This window comes from Narcine bancroftii, chromosome 2 (genome assembly GCF_036971445.1).
Source record: "Narcine bancroftii isolate sNarBan1 chromosome 2, sNarBan1.hap1, whole genome shotgun sequence".
NCBI classification, from domain to species: domain Eukaryota; kingdom Metazoa; phylum Chordata; class Chondrichthyes; order Torpediniformes; family Narcinidae; genus Narcine; species Narcine bancroftii.
The window spans coordinates 85,860,517-85,876,205 of NC_091470.1; the positions used below are offsets into that span (position 1 = coordinate 85,860,517).

At 47.8% G+C, this 15,689-nt stretch overlaps 1 protein-coding gene across 13 annotated transcripts in view; it reads left to right on the forward strand.

Moving 5' to 3' along the window:
* The first annotated feature begins 2,779 nt into the window (after window positions 1–2,779).
* Window positions 2,780–15,689, forward strand: part of LOC138753859 (alpha-(1,6)-fucosyltransferase) — an 852,902-nt gene continuing 839,992 nt past the window's right edge. For 9 of the 13 annotated variants that reach the window (XM_069917365.1, XM_069917364.1, XM_069917369.1 and 6 more), the window contains exon 1: window positions 2,790–3,209. The gene's annotated coding sequence lies outside the window, so the exon portion shown is untranslated. Of the gene's footprint in view, window positions 3,210–15,689 lie in introns of all 13 variants that reach the window. The other 4 variants (XR_011351465.1, XR_011351466.1, XR_011351467.1 and 1 more) reach the window with 1 other exon arrangement.

Genomic DNA, 15,689 nt, shown 5'->3' on the forward strand with positions numbered 1-15,689 from the left:
ACACTGAATTTTTTCACATGTAAAGAACAATAAATTCGGATTCTGGTTCTGTCACCAGCCCTGGCAACCTGTACCAGGCACCAACCACTGACCGTGCAAAAGAAAAAAAAAATTGCCCCACATATTTCCCTTGAATTTGCCCCCCTCAGTTCAAGGGGTGTTCTCTGGTGTGTGGGGAAAGATTCTGGCTGCCCACCTAATCAATACTGAAACTTCACATTAAAAATAGAGTTGAAACCATGTGCGATGCAGCCATTAAAATTGTGGTACGCATCCCAAACATTAATGACTCAAGATATGAGAGTTTATAATGCATGAAAGTGCTCAACTCTCATCTACATATTACTTTTACACAAAATCAACATATTTCAATTGTAGGAAACCTATAATAAAATCCACAATGCTGGGTTTGATAGCTTTTCAGGAACTTGGAAGTATGGCTACAAATGTGTCAGCTGCTCATGCTCATACGATTAATGGAGGTTAGAGACTTTGTAACATCTGGTAAATTAAACAATTCCTTCCACTGTGTCTCAGGTTATGGTGCGATTGAACTCGTTGATGGTATTTGAATAGAAACAGAAATTTATGGAACAAAATGAATACATGTACCTCATTGTGTCAAGACCAGCAAATAAGATCATTACATTCCTACGCAATCCTCATTGAGGAAGCTTGTACATCATTGACAAAGAGTAATCTTTTTTTTTTGCTGAAGCATACACAAGAACTCCAATTTTTTTTCTTGCAAACACATTGTTGGATTAGTTTCAGTAAACCAAATTAATTCTGTTGAGAAACCACCATGAACTGGAAATGTTTGCAGCCTCCTTAGATTCTAAAACTCAAATATAAATGTCATTGTAAACTACTTAGAGTCAAGTGAGCACTCATTTCAAAGCTGCTTTCTGAGCCTTTTATATTTAATTTGCACGTACATTGTTGGTGAATAGTTGCTCACTTCTTAAAATGCTTTCTTTTATGTTTATATTCAATGTGAGATCTTCAAGAGGACTCAAGATAACTCTATCCTCAGTTGTTAATAAGGTGAGTGTAGAATCCTCTCTACAACAATTAGTATATTCCAAGTCAAAATTTGTGAGAAGATCCAGAGCGCTTCACAATGACTTTCGCAGCATTGACCATTGGAAGAATGATCACGGCAAAGAGAGGGGACTGATTTTTAATTTGATTAATTTCTCTGCAGAATGATAGTTGGTGTCAAATGGTGACATAGAACTTAAACTTGTCTTCAAGCCTCTCCTCAGGGGTGGTATAACCCCAGTAAAAACATTGGAATACTTTTATTTTGGATGTCTAATTGTTGTTTAATGATCATTTTGCAAGTTTTCTGCATACTTATTTTGTTCTGATCATTTCAATGGCAATGAATAATAGAAATCAAGAATAATTCTATTCATTCTTTAGAAATCCTGAATGAACACAATCGTTGAACTTCTCAATCTGTAAATATCCGGGGTTTGATGGGGCTCACTTTTGCACACTCATCTGCTATGTTGAATTTGTGTTTCGGGTTCTATATCCTTCACATAGTAGAGCCTTTCAAACTGCCCCCCTCAACTTGCATCCCACTTTCAGTAATCCCTACGCCATTGGTGCTCTGTGATTCGTAAGGGATTGCTGAAGGTGGAATGTGAGTGGGAAGGTTGAGAATCACTGCTCTCGACCTAATTGTTACTGAAATATTTTGCATGAGAAAAATTGTCATTGGCCCATTTCCTTTGGAGTTATGAATCCCTGCACATAACGAGTCAATTAGGGCTGATTAAAACAGTGGTTCTCCAACTTTTTCTTTCCACCCACATCCCACCTTCAGCAATCCCTTACGCATCACAGAGCACTGATGGCATAGGGATTACCTGAGGTGGGGTGTAAGTTTAGGGGGGCAGTTTGAAAACTACTGATGTCGATAAAACACTTTACAACCATAAGATGTTGAGATTTAGTTGGTGTTTCTTTTCAAAAGAAGAAACAAGTGTTTCCCTGCCAAAAATTATTAATAACTGTATATGAAGAGAATGTAATATGGTTTCAGTAAATACAAAATCTACAGTGATGCTCGAAAGCAAATGCATTGAAGTAAATTAGAAGACAAGTACTTATCCTGGTCCCAATGTACTTGCAAATATTTTATCCTCTAAATAATGGCAATTATACATGATAGGATGTGCATTGCTTCTTAAAAGCTATTCATGTGGAATTGGTAAGACTATTCAGATTCTGTATTCTGAGCAGACAAGTTATGGCGAAATGGGAAAATGGAAAAGGCCCGGACAAATTAGTAGAACCGTTTGCTTTTTAACTGCTTCCTGCAATTTCATAATCAAAGCATTTAAAGCAGATTGGTTATCGTGGACATTCAAACAACTAGTAGCTTTCCTTTGACAACTATAAATGGTTGAATAAGTGCACTGATGTGTTGGAAACTCGAATCATGGAATGTGGTTTATTTTACTGTTGTGAAGAATGATTGCCAGTTCTCTGGAAGTCCACTTCATAAATAGATTGTGAATGATCTTTAGTCCACAAATGTACCAATCTTTATGAACTCCTGGAGCACTCCAGTCCTGTGGATTACTCTCTTTATTAAGAATGCAACCGTTGAGGGCCCTTTTCATCCGCCCAATGGAGGAATTGCAAGGATTTAAATATGTTTCAGCACAGAGAGGGGGAGAAAACATTCCACTCAGGCTCATAATCCGTGCGAGTATCTGCAGCGGAAGAGAATGCTGAGACGCCTTGTCAACCCGTCCCACGGCTGGCTCTTCCTCTTCCACGGAGCGCACAACCGACGGGCCCGTTTGCAGCCCATGGGCCATCGATGGAGATGGCCAATGCGCTCATGGAGAGACGGGGATTTCGGGCAGACTCGAGAGAGAATGCTCAGCGGACTCCTGGAGTGGAGCAAATGGACGGGGGGGGTTGAGACATGCGCAGAGCGAGAGAGTAAATGAGCGAGCAGGGCTGGCGGCCGTCCTTTTTCTCTCCCCCCTCCCCACCCCCCTCACCTCCACTCCCGTTGCCCGGTCTGCTGCCACAGACGCCCAGCCAGCCTCCGCCCAGTTCCTCCCCGACGCCATCCACCACCCGAGAGATTGGAAAATAACCCCCTCCTCCTCACACACCACAACATCCTTCCAACAGAGGAGCAGCGACAGGAGCCCGTCAGCGGAGCCTCTCAGCCACAGGTCTGTAGCCTTTCTCTCTCTCTCTCGCTGCGGGGCTGGTCCGAGCGGCACCGCCAGCCGAGCCGGAGCTCCCCGCAGGCGGCCTGTCCTCGGCGTGGCTGCCGGCGCCGCGAAGAGCGGTGGGCGGCTTCCGCACATCCTCAGCAGCAGCCTCTGCTGGACCGTTATAACCCGGGGCCTCATTCCTCGCAGTAGCGAGGGGACCTGTGTGTCAACCCTCCCTCCCTCCCTCCTCACTCTCCCTCCCTCCCTCCCTCCTTCCCTCTCCCTCCCTCCCTCCCTCCTTCTCTCTCCCTCCCTCCCTCCTTCTCTCTCTCTCCCTCCCTCCCTCCCTCCTTCCCTCTCCCTCCCTCCCTCCCTCTCTCTCCCTCCCTCTCTCTCCCCTCTCTCTCCCTCCCTCTCTCTCCCCTCTCCCTCCCTCCCTCTCTCTCCCCTCTCCCTCCCTCCCTCTCTCTCCCCTCTCCCTCCCTCCCTCTCTCTCCCCTCTCCCTCCCTCCCTCTCTCTCCCCTCTCCCTCCCTCCCTCTCTCTCCCCTCTCCCTCCCTCCCTCTCTCTCCCCTCTCCCTCTCTCTCCCCTCTCCCTCCCTCCCTCTCTCTCCCCTCTCCCTCCCTCCCTCTCTCTCCCCTCTCCCTCCCTCCCTCTCTCTCCCCTCTCCCTCCCTCCCTCTCTCTCCCCTCTCCCTCTCTCTCCCCTCTCCCTCCCTCCCTCTCTCTCCCCTCTCCCTCCCTCCCTCTCTCTCCCCTCTCCCTCCCTCCCTCTCTCTCCCCTCTCCCTCCCTCCCTCTCTCTCCCCTCTCCCTCCCTCCCTCCTCACTCTCCCTCTCTCCCTCCCTCCCTCCCCACTCTCTCTCCCTCCCCACGCTCTCTCCCTCCCCACGCTCTCTCCCTCCCCACGCTCCCTCCCTCCCCACGCTCCCTCCCTCCCCACGCTCTCTCCCTCCCCACGCTCCCTCCCTCCTCACGCTCCCTCCCTCCCTCCTCACGCTCCCTCCCTCCCTCCTCACGCTCCCTCCCTCCCTCCTCACGCTCCCTCCCTCCCTCCCTCCTCACGCTCCCTCCCTCCCTCCCTCCTCACGCTCCCTCCTTCCTCACGCTCCCTCCCTCCCTCCCTCCTCACGCTCCCTCCCTCCCTCCTCACGCTCCCTCCCTCCCTCCCTCCTCACGCTCCCTCCCTCCCTCCTCACGCTCCCTCCCTCCCTCCCTCCTCACGCTCCCTCCCTCCCTCCCTCCTCACGCTCCCTCCCTCCCTCCCTCCTCACGCTCCCTCCCTCCCTCCCTCCTCACGCTCCCTCCCTCCCTCCCTCCTCACGCTCCCTCCCTCCCTCCCTCCTCACGCTCCCTCCCTCCCTCCCTCCTCACTCTCCCTCCCTCCCTCCCTCCTCACTCTCCCTCCGTGGCCTGAGCCGGGCGAGGACTGAAACAAGGTTGTGTTCCGTTTTCTTTCCAAGGGAAGTTGATCGAGTCATGGGGGACCCCGTGGAACCCCCACTGCGGGTGGACACCACCTTCCCCCCTCCCCCTGACATAGCCGAGTATTCACTCCCCTTTCTCGGGGGGGGGGGGAGTTGTCTGTTTGGACGGGGATGTTTTATGATTGAACGTGCTGGTGGTTTTGCTGTGTCGGGTGGACCCCCCCCCCCCCCCGCCCCGCCCCGCACACCGGGTAACTTTGGACGAGTGTTTGACAGCGCGAGTTGTTTTGAGTCGGTTGGGCGTTTGAAAAATGACCACTGTATGGGTTCGTCTGCGAGAAGTGGGTGGTGGGAGGGAGGACTCCGGGGTTCGCCCCTTTCTTGCTGCTTCCGACGGTCAAATGGTCACGACCAAGTTGGCGTTGGCCCCCAGCGGCCGGACACGAGTCCAGTGGCTGCATCGGAGCCGACGGGGCTCTGTGGGAGAACGGAGTTTCTGTGGGGAACCGGGGGTAACGAGCTGGTTGTTTTCCTCGGGAGAAGAGGGATCGTTTGTCTCGGGGATCCACGCAAGGCTGAAATGTAGGGGCTGGCGAGAAACAGTTCCACGAGAAAGATAGACGCCGCCCCGAACCACGTTGGAGGGGAATCCAGGCGAGGGCTGGCTGGCAGCGGTGAAAATCCGGGGTGCTGTGTCAGGTCCGGCCGGAGTTGACAGTCGCCGAAGGAACAGATGACCGGTGGGAACAACTTTGGAGCGAGCGGTCAGCCGGACTCGTGTCCCAGAACCAGGAGCAGATCTGTCGTGCTTCCAGAGCACATTGAATTCTTGTCCCATTAGGATGGCATTCATCATCCCGGAGTCGTTCAGTTTGCGGTTTTCTTTTGTTGGGAATTTTTGGGTGAACAAATGCAATTGAAAAATATTGCTGGAATTTTCTGAACTAAATGTAAGGCGGCTTTAAAAGAGAATCGTGGGTGTGATTTGCCAATAATCTCTTCTAACAAGGCCCTAATTAAATTGCTGAGATTTAAATTTATTAGGAACAGCTCCCCACCCCCCCCCCCCCCCCAGATCCTAATGAGAGAATGTTCATCCCAAACAACTTGTCCTTGGTTCTGTCCAGGAGTTCTGTGCTCTTTCTCCTGGTCCTGCAAATGTTGCTCTCTTCTGTTCCCAGCCTCGTAGGGTGTTTGCCCTGCTCGAACCAAGGCACGGGGAAGTCGAAGTATTAACCATATCCCAACAGATTGACCCATTGCTGGGGTCTTTGGGATTGAGTGGTTGGTCTTTGGCCGTTCCAGGACGCTGTAATTGCTGTTTGTTTATGTTTGCATTTTAATTGCAATGCCACGTCGCAGTGATGGTGAATATTAAATGGGTCTGATGATCCATGGAAACGTGATTTTAATACTGTAGTTATGCTGACACGTGCTCTATTCATCATGCAAATAAAAAATGTGACAGACACTCTGTTACTTTTTTTAAAAAAAAGTTTGTTTCAGAAGTTATATAATACTAGAGAAACTCAGCAGGTCAAACAGTGTCCTTTATATAACAAAGGTAAAAATACATAACCGACGTTTCAGGCTTGAGCCCTTCATCAAGGTATGGGAAAATGTCGACAGGCGTCCGAGCAAAAGAGTAGAAGAGGGGAGGTGTGGTCGCAAAGGCAGGAGGTGAGAGGGAGGGGATCAAGGGGAGGAAGGGTGGCTGGGTGAAGGGAGGGGGGAGAAATGGGAAGGGAAGAGGGTTGCAGGTTTAGCATTCATTGGGAAAAGTCGATGTTAATGCCATCTGGCTGGCGAGTGCCCAGATGGAAATTCAGGTGTTGTTCCTCCATTATGCGGGTAGTCTTGTTTCCGAATACTGGATGAATCGGTGCCAGCTGGAACCAATGGGATATAACACCAGTGCTCCTGTAATTTTGGTGACGAGAGAGCAGATTTCCGGTTATTTTTAATTTCAATATTAAATTGGGTGGGGAGGGGTGGGTGTGGGATGGTGACAGCAGAAATAGGTTATTGCATGATTGGGGGTGGGTGAATGTTGGAGGATAAAAGAAGTAGCAGCAACAGGACATATCTTGGAAATTACCCATTGCATAATTGAATAATGTTGCTAAATGAAAATGATGGGCAATTTATTTAAGGTTTAGCATTATTGAGCTGGTTTCTCTGGACATCCACACTATAAATGGAGTGGTCTGTTGGGGGAGCTCCTATAACAGAGAACCATATCAGTGTTTATTCTTTTGATATAAAAAAAAGAATATTAAGCCATGAAAAAGTAGATTCAGCAGATGTATTGTGATGGTTTGCATTCAGCAGCTAATGTTTTAAGTATAGTTATTGTTAGGAGTAACACCAGGAACATAACAGCAGTCACTAGGTGTCAGGCAGCACCTGAATATATTTTTGATGCTGTCAGTACCAAAAGCACAGGTTGAGTCAACTATATCCATCACATCTTGTTTTCATTTTCTATCTGGCAGTTATTCAGCTATGGTATCTACATTTTCTGCTTTAAAATAAATACTCAGTAAATTATCTGTCATTTTGATTATTTTTAAATGCAAGCGTTGTCTTAAATTGTTGATGGAACAATCATTTTCAAATGTATGATTTTTGAGCCCCGTTAGGCAGTGCTGTAAGTGAATCGGCTCATCAGAGAATTGCCAACTAGCTTGTTTTCCCCCATCCCTTGAGACTGCTTCGTTGCACAATGTTTTCCTTATTTAATGGTGTTAGAACTGCTCACAAGTGTGTAAATTCAAATCAGTTTTGCTGTTTTCAAGTCATCCTAAACCTTCCCTGGCCTTGAACTTTGTTGAGATAGAGGCAAGAACTGGAGTACTTCAGATTTAGTGTCGGAGTACCTGCATGACATCATAGACAACCCTGAGGTTCTTTATCCTGTGGGCACTGCAGAATTATCACTAATTGGTAGTACAAAAAATAAACTGTACACAGCATAACACATGTAAACAAAGATCTGTAAACGAACTATGGAATACAGAGAGAACAAAAAGGCATGAGAAAGAATCCCTAAATAAATCTGAGTTTGTTGTTGAGGGGTCTGATGGTGAAGGGGTAGTAGCTGTTCCTGAACCTGATGGTGCGAGCCTTGTGACACCTCCACCTCTTTCTTGATGGCAGCAGGGCGAACAGAGCATGTACTGGGTGGTGAGGGTCCTTGATGATTGCTGCTGCTCTCCATTGGCACTGTTCCCTGAAGATGTGCTCAGTAGTGGGGAGGGTGATGTACTGGGCTGTGGCCGTTACCTTTTGGAAGGCTTTACATTCAGGGGTATTGGTGTCGTGATGTAGCCGGTCATCACACTTTCCACTACACTTCTGTAGAAAACTGCCTGGGTTTCTGATGTCGTACCGAACCTCCGCATACTCCTGAGGAAGTGGAGGCATTGACCTGCTTTCCTTCTATCTAATTCAAAATAAAGCAAAGCGGAGACAGAACAAAGTGAAAAGAGCTAATGATTTTGGTGCCTTGCACCCACTTCTGATTGAACTTTTAAAGTCATGAAACATTTGGGTGGTTGTCATGTGGAGATGGCTCAAATTCTTGGCCAAGCAAGACTGGGATGAAGAGAGGTCACTCCCACTGAAGTAGGCAGCAGGAGAGGGGTCTCTGAGGAGAATGCATGGCAGTGACTGAGCAAGTGGTGAGAGGGAAGTGAACCATTGTCATTTTAGGATTCCAAGGACCATTTCAGTTCAGGGCAAGAGCTGAAACTTCATAAAAGACTAACATCCCAGAGAGAAGTGAAAAACTGCGCTTTGGGAATTGTGGCAACTTCAGAATACAGACCGTGTAATTCAGGGGTGTCAAACTCAAATTCACGGAGGGCCAAAATTAAAAACTTGGACTAAGTCGAGGGCCGAACTAAATATTTATTGAAAATCTTCAACCACATCTGCATGTTTTCTCTTCTTTCAACATATGTAATGTTAAACTTTTTCTTATTAAAATAAATGTTTAAGAATAGTTTTGGATAAACTCTTTCCAGAAGCATTAACAAATGAGAAATAAAATGTTCAATAAATAATATTTCTCTATAGAGGATTTGTCAAATGTTGCTAGTGTGCTGTCGAATAGTAAAATCTGAGGGCTATTGAGAATGTGGGAGAATAACATGATTCCTGAAACAATCAAATGGGTGACTGATTGTGGGCATGAACTCTAGCAGGGTTATTTGCCATGCCCTTTTTCCATTGGTACAGATATCCTTTGATTTATACACTTTTCAAGTTTTATGCCTAATGAGCTTGTATCCAGGTGCAGGACCATTTTTAACCAGGAATATATTTATCACTGTGACATGAAACTATTGGAAGATCGTTTTATCCTGAGATTAAAGTTCATAATCCTTACTCAGGCCTATGTGCGGGAGGGCGGGGTTTGCGGGCGATCGGGTTGGACAACGACAGTGCGGGGGCATCGGCTCTCGCTGCAGGGCGGCATCTCGGTGGATCAGCGGCCCTGTCAGCGTGAGTCGCGGGTCGGCCTGCGGCAGGGAGGGGGAGTGGGCAACGGTCCTAGTGAGGTCAGGCACCCCCTGAGTTTCTCCCGGACCCCCCTTGACCTGCTGAGTTTCTCCCAGACCCCCCTTGACCTGCTGAGTTTCTCCCGGACCCCCCTTGACCTGCTGAGTTTCTCCCGGACCCCCCTTGACCTGCTGAGTTTCTCCCGGACCCCCCTTGACCTGCTGAGTTTCTCCCGGACCCCCTTGACCTGCTGAGTTTCTGCCGGACCCCTCTTGACCTGCTGAGTTTCTCCCGGACCCCTTTTGACCTGCTGAGTTTCTCCCGGACCCCTCTTGACCTGCTGAGTTTCTCCCGGACCCCCCTTGACCTGCTGAGTTTCTCCCGGACCCCCCTTGACCTGCTGAGTTTCTCCCGGACCCCCCTTGACCTGCTGAGTTTCTCCCGGACCCCCCTTGACCTGCTGAGTTTCTCCCGGACCCCCCTTGACCTGCTGAGTTTCTCCCGGACCCCCCTTGACCTGCTGAGTTTCTCCCGGACCCCCCTTGACCTGCTGAGTTTCTCCCGGACCCCCCTTGACCTGCTGAGTTTCTCCCGGACCCCCCTTGACCTGCTGAGTTTCTCCCGGACCCCCCTTGACCTGCTAAGTTTCTCTCGGACCCCCCTTTGACCTGCTGAGTTTCTCCCGGATCCCCCTTTGACCTGCTGAGTTTCTCCTGGACCCCCCTTGACCTGCTGAGTTTCTCCCGGACCACCTCCCCTTGACCTTTTGAGTTTCTCCCAGACCCCTCCCCCTTGACCTGCTGAGTTTCTCTCGGACCCCCCTTTGACCTGCTGAGTTTCTCCCGGACCCCCTTTGACCTGCTGAGTTTCTCCCTTCTGGTGTTTTTACGAGAACCACAGACTTTCGCTCATACATTGATGAGGGGGATCAAGGGGCAAACATTGTCAGGTACCTCTCTGCTGGATAAAGGATACGGTTTAACCCGCTGAGTTTCTCCAGTGTTGGGTTTTCACGAGGTAGAGTCAAAGCTCCGAAGGGCCTGTTTCTGATCTGTAATGTTCTACGGACCCTGCTCTTCTTTCCGTGCCGGTGTCCCAGGACCTTTCCAGGGCAGTCTCCGCGCTCAGGACCGCGCTGGGATCCTGGTCAGCGGTGGAGGAGCATGTGAGCGCGGCTAATCCCGATCCAGCCACTCCCGAGATTGGCGGGGGGTTCCACCCTACCTGCCCGACCAGCCTCGCTCTCCATGTGTACTCCGGGCACCCGCCGCTGCTCCGGTGGGAAGGCGCAGGGCGGCCGGCGCCCCCATCGCCCGGCGGGGAGCCCCAATCTTCCCTCCGGCGTCCCGACTCCATCTGTAGCTCCAAGAAATGCTGTGCCACTGGGGTTCCGGGCGCTGGGAAGCGGCCTTGGCTTCCCCTGACACCGGCCAGGCCGCGCTGCTGTGGGGGGTGGGTGCGCGGGGGGACACGACAGTGTGTTTATAAAGCCACCCACCACTACTTTTCAAGGACCAGGATTTTTCTCTCTCTCTCTTACCCTGGGACACAGCGGTTACTGTGCATGCGCTATACTGGTGCGGCGGCCAGCGGGCCACCTCTAATACATTTTTGATATGATCTTGCGGGCCAAAGTTTGACATGTGTGGTCTAATTGAAGTGAAGGTTCAAGGCCAAGATTAACAGAGGAAGAAGGTGACAAAGCAGATGCTGTTCAAAGAAACACAGGAAAGGGATGAGTCAGATACTGAATAAAGTGATGCCTTTTTAAAAAAAAAAGTCAGAAATAATGGGATATTCAAGTTTAAAACCTGGATTCTACCTCACCATGGCTTTTTCGTTGATGAAATGTTCAAAGGAAATGTAGAATAAGTTTAAAGCTTTGGTTTTAGTTTGCGAGCTGTTTGCACAGATATTTGTGGAGACCATGTGTGATATGGCTCCTAGAACGCTTCCACCAGCGTTGTCTCCGCTCCATCCTCAACATCCATTGGAGCGCTTTCATCCCTAACGTCGAAGTACTCGAGATGGCAGAGGTCGACAGCATCGAGTCCATGCTGCTGAAGATCCAGCTGCGCTGGATGGGTCACGTCTCCAGAATGGAGGACCATCGCCTTCCCAAGATCGTGTTATATGGCGAGCTCTCCACTGGCCACCGTGACAGAGGTGCACCAAAGAAAAGGTACAAGGACTACCTAAAGAAATCTCTTGGTGCCTGCCACATTGACCACCGCCAGTGGGCTGATAACGCCTCAAACCGTGCATCTTGGCGCCTCACAGTTTGGCGGGCAGCAACCTCCTTTGAAGAAGACCGCAGAGCCCACCTCACTGACAAAAGGCAAAGGAGGAAAAACCCACCAATTTTCCCCTGCAGCCGCTGCAACCGTGTCTGCCTGTCCCGCATCGGACTTGTCAGCCACAAACGAGCCTGCAGCTGACGTGGACTTTTTACCCCCTCCATAAATCTTCGTCCGCGAAGCCAAGCCAAAGAAAAGAAGAGATAAGAACTGTCAATCATTATTTGCAGCAGAGATCCAAATTGGGCATGCAATGTCGTGGCTGTGAACTTTTGCCAAGTGATTCTGCAGGAGTTGCAAAATTTGCAAAAAATAGCACTGTTTAAAACTGCAATTCAGTGGCGTTTTTCCTGCCTTCCTGTGGAATTTGATGACAGTTTCATCTGTCGTTCAAATAATTTTATTGCTGCAAAAATCTTCGGGTGAAGTTACGGAGCTTCGGTGGTGTTTGTGATTAGAGGTTTCATTGAGAATTTCTGGTCAGTTTATCTCACTCTGGAAAGATTTGGTTTAATTGTTCACCTCAACCACCAGTGCAATTTTTGACAAGTTCACCATTAGAAGAGGAGATGGGTAAAACTCCCAGCTATGCCTTTATGAATTCTACTTGAAAGTGAATTGCTTGTAGACTTAATTGGAGGCAGCACCCAAGTCAAAGGTGAAATGGGCTTGTGCTGTTGCCTGACATGTTGATTCCTGGTTCTGTGTTGCAGAGTTCACATTTAACAGAGACCAGAACTGGACCATTGGCAAAAAGCAGATGAGGAGGTCTCTACAAATAAAGAAATGTAAAGAAGAATACAAGAACTGCAGATTCTGGAATCTTTGGCAAATAATGGAGGGACTCGGTGGGTCAGGCATCCATGAGGAGAAACAGACGTTGTGTTTTCGACCTTTCTCTTCTGAAAAGCGTTCCACCTTGAAACATTGAATAACCATTTCTCTCCATGCCTGCTGTCTGACCTGCTGAACCCCTTCTTCACATGGTTTACAAAACAGATTTGCGCTTTGTTTATCTTGGGTTTATTTTTAGAGTGGAAGGTAAAAGGCCCTTCCAGCTTACGGTGCCTAATTACACCGATGTGACCAATGAACCTACTAACCCCATATGTCTTCGCAATGTGAGAGGAAACTAGAGCACCTGGAGGAAACACGTGGTCGTGGAGAGAACGCACACACTCCTTACAGAGTGCACCATACTTTATCTCGGGTCTCTGGCACTGTAATAGCATGCTCTAACTAAGCTAACTGTACTGCCCTGAATATTAATTTGCCCAGTCAATCACTATTTCATCCAAATTTTTAAAAAAAATTGTGGTCCTGTTAGAGGCCAAGTCTCCTCCTCTTCATTGACCATCTAGTGCTCTTTCCTGAACTCTCCAATTGCTCCAGAATTTGAAAGGTCACAGACTGCTTTGATTTGTTAGACAACAACAGCCAGTGCTTTTTTTGGAGAAAAAAAAGGTCAACAATGTTCTTTTAATCTATGTATGCAGAATGTAAGCATCCTCCTGAGCAATATCTGTTGGGTATCACTGTTACCTTCAATGGATTGCTGAAGTAGAATGACTTTTGTATTTGAACATAACCTTTCCATTCAAAATGTTTTTTTAAAATCAAGGTACATTACCTGGTGATGACTGCTAAGGTCTCTGATATCTGAGTATACCTCAAAAAATATTCTGCAGTAGCAAATTATATAGATATGCTGGACGATTGGGGCGGCATGGTTGGCACAACAGTTAGTGTATCGCCTTTACAGCCCCAGCGCTCCGGACCGGGATTCAAATCCTGCGCTGCCTGTAAGGAGTTTGTACGTTCTCCTGCATGGGTTTTCCCTGGGGTCTCTGGTTTCCTCCCACTGTTCGAAATGTACTGGGGGTCCAGGCTAATTGGGTGTCAATTGGGCAGTACAGACTTGTGGGCCAAAATGGCCTGTTACTGTGCTGCATGTCTAAATTTAATTGGGATGTCTTATTTCGGTATCTTAGCTGGTGATTGGATTTAAGGATGCAAGACCAATGATGCCTTCTCATGAGTAAAATAATGCTCTTGCACTGTTGTAACTGAACATTTTCCTCAGTAATGCTACACTCAGCACTTTCAACTCGCTGGTCGTGCCTGGATAGCTGTCAAAACAAAGTTTCGCTCCTGTGTCTTGCTATGTGACAATAAATAATTCAATGTTTTCTGGAACAACTGCATCTATCCTCAATTTCACATTATGCTCACAGACTGAATGATTGTTTTGTTGAACACCTTCATTCTATCTGTTGCAATATCAACGATCTCCCAGTGGTCAACCATTTCAATTCCGCTCACCATTCTGACACCTCTGCTTGTGGCCTTGTGCACTGCCAAACTGAGGCCACCTGCAAATTGGAGGAACAACACTTGGGATTCAGTCTTGACCGTCTCCAACCAGACAGCATTGACATTTCCAAATTCTGTTAACCCTTCTCCAAGTCTCTCTCTTTTCCTATCCCTCTGTCTCCTTTCCTCCACCTTCTTACCCCCTTCTATCAGAGAACAACCCCTTCCCCCTATCACTTCCCTTTAGCCTTGTCTGTATGTGAGTTTGATGACAATGTTGGGTTGATATGAAGGGAGTGGAGTATAGAGGGGTTGAGATTAAAGTGGGTGAGGGGAGTGAAGAAGCCAAGACAGTTGACATTGTATCAACAATTAGAAATGCAGTGGTTAAGAGGGTGGAAGCCCCAAGGGGGTATCCAAGGAGAGTTGTAGTTTTGTGAGAATGGGCTCTCAGTGTAGGAGAGGACTCCTCACCGAAGAAATGTGCATTGGAAGTGGCGGAAGAAGAGTGCAACGTCAGGGTGGGTTTGGAACTAATTAAGATGCGCGCATGGGTCCAAAGGTGAGGGCTCCACGTCGGAGGGGATGGGGTTGGGCTGGTGAAGACCTGGCATGGATTGGAGTTGAAGCCCAGTATGGGATCAGAAGCATGGGAGGAAGGTGGAGAGGGGGAGTTTATACCAGTTGAAACTCTTATCAGTATTGATGAAGTTTATTGAATATTCTATGGTGTAGAACTTGGGTCAGAAGTATATTAACTAATTTAAAAAAAAAATGTATTCATGTAAGAGGCTTCAATGCTTTCCTATGTCCCTGGGTTCTTCATGAGATTACTATCAAACAGGGGATGGGAAGGTGCCTCATCATGATCTGAAGCATGCAGCCAAACTTGAAGCTGAGGAAGAGTTTAAAGGATCTCCTCATCGAAGTAGGAAGAGTTCCGGGGATGTCGATTGGGCAGCTGCTCATGAAGAAACAATGAAAGTTTGAGTATTATTGCAGTGTTCTTGTGTACAAACATCCACTCTGTAACCAACAGTAAGCTGGAATTAATACCATGGTACATATTGCTAGGGGAATGATAGGCATTCAATTTTCTTCAGTAGCCCTTTTTTTTTAACTGAGCATTTAAAATTTATGAACAATAAAATATAAAAGATGGAGAGGGCATTATGAGACCGGCTCAAAGATGTCTACCTTTTAATATCCTGCAGGAAATGATAAAGTGTGGTGCTAGAGAACATGAAGGATTTCAAATGTCAAAGGCATGCATCTATTGATATGGGAACTGATGTGGTTTGTCTGATGCTGCTGCCTGACCAATGAGGGTGCTTTTACACTGAGATGGAAGTTGATGGGCCTGCATTAGAAGCTGTAAAATGTATCTGGCCTAATGGTGACTGCTTGAATTGATCATGCTGGTGTACTTCATCTTGAACAGAAAAGAAATGATTCGATGTTCAATCTTCACGTAGGTATACATTTCCACAAGGTTTACACTCTTCAACTCCGGTCTAAGATTAGAGAACACTGCTATTTCACTAAGTGTTTACGATGGGCTCTGAGTAAATGGAATTGGTGTCATTATATGGAGAAGAGCAATGCTGCTGTGTCCCAGAGATGAATCCACTCACAGCTAAATATGGAGTGCTTAGGAGGTTGAGGTTGGCAAGGCAACCTGCCCCCCCTCCCATCTTGACAACATTCCATGGGAGCACAATTGAGAGTGACCTGTCTGGCTGCATCATGGGTGGTAACTGCAAAGCATCAGACCAGAGGTCAATGCAGAGGGTTGTCAAAACAGCTGAGAAGGTCACTGGATTCCCCATTCTATTGATGACATCACTTGATAGGGTGCTTGGAGGGCCCTTTCCATCCAGCATAAAGTATCTTTGACCCACTACCATCAAAATCCGAATTTATTGTCATGAATAAGTCTTGAAATTTGGTGT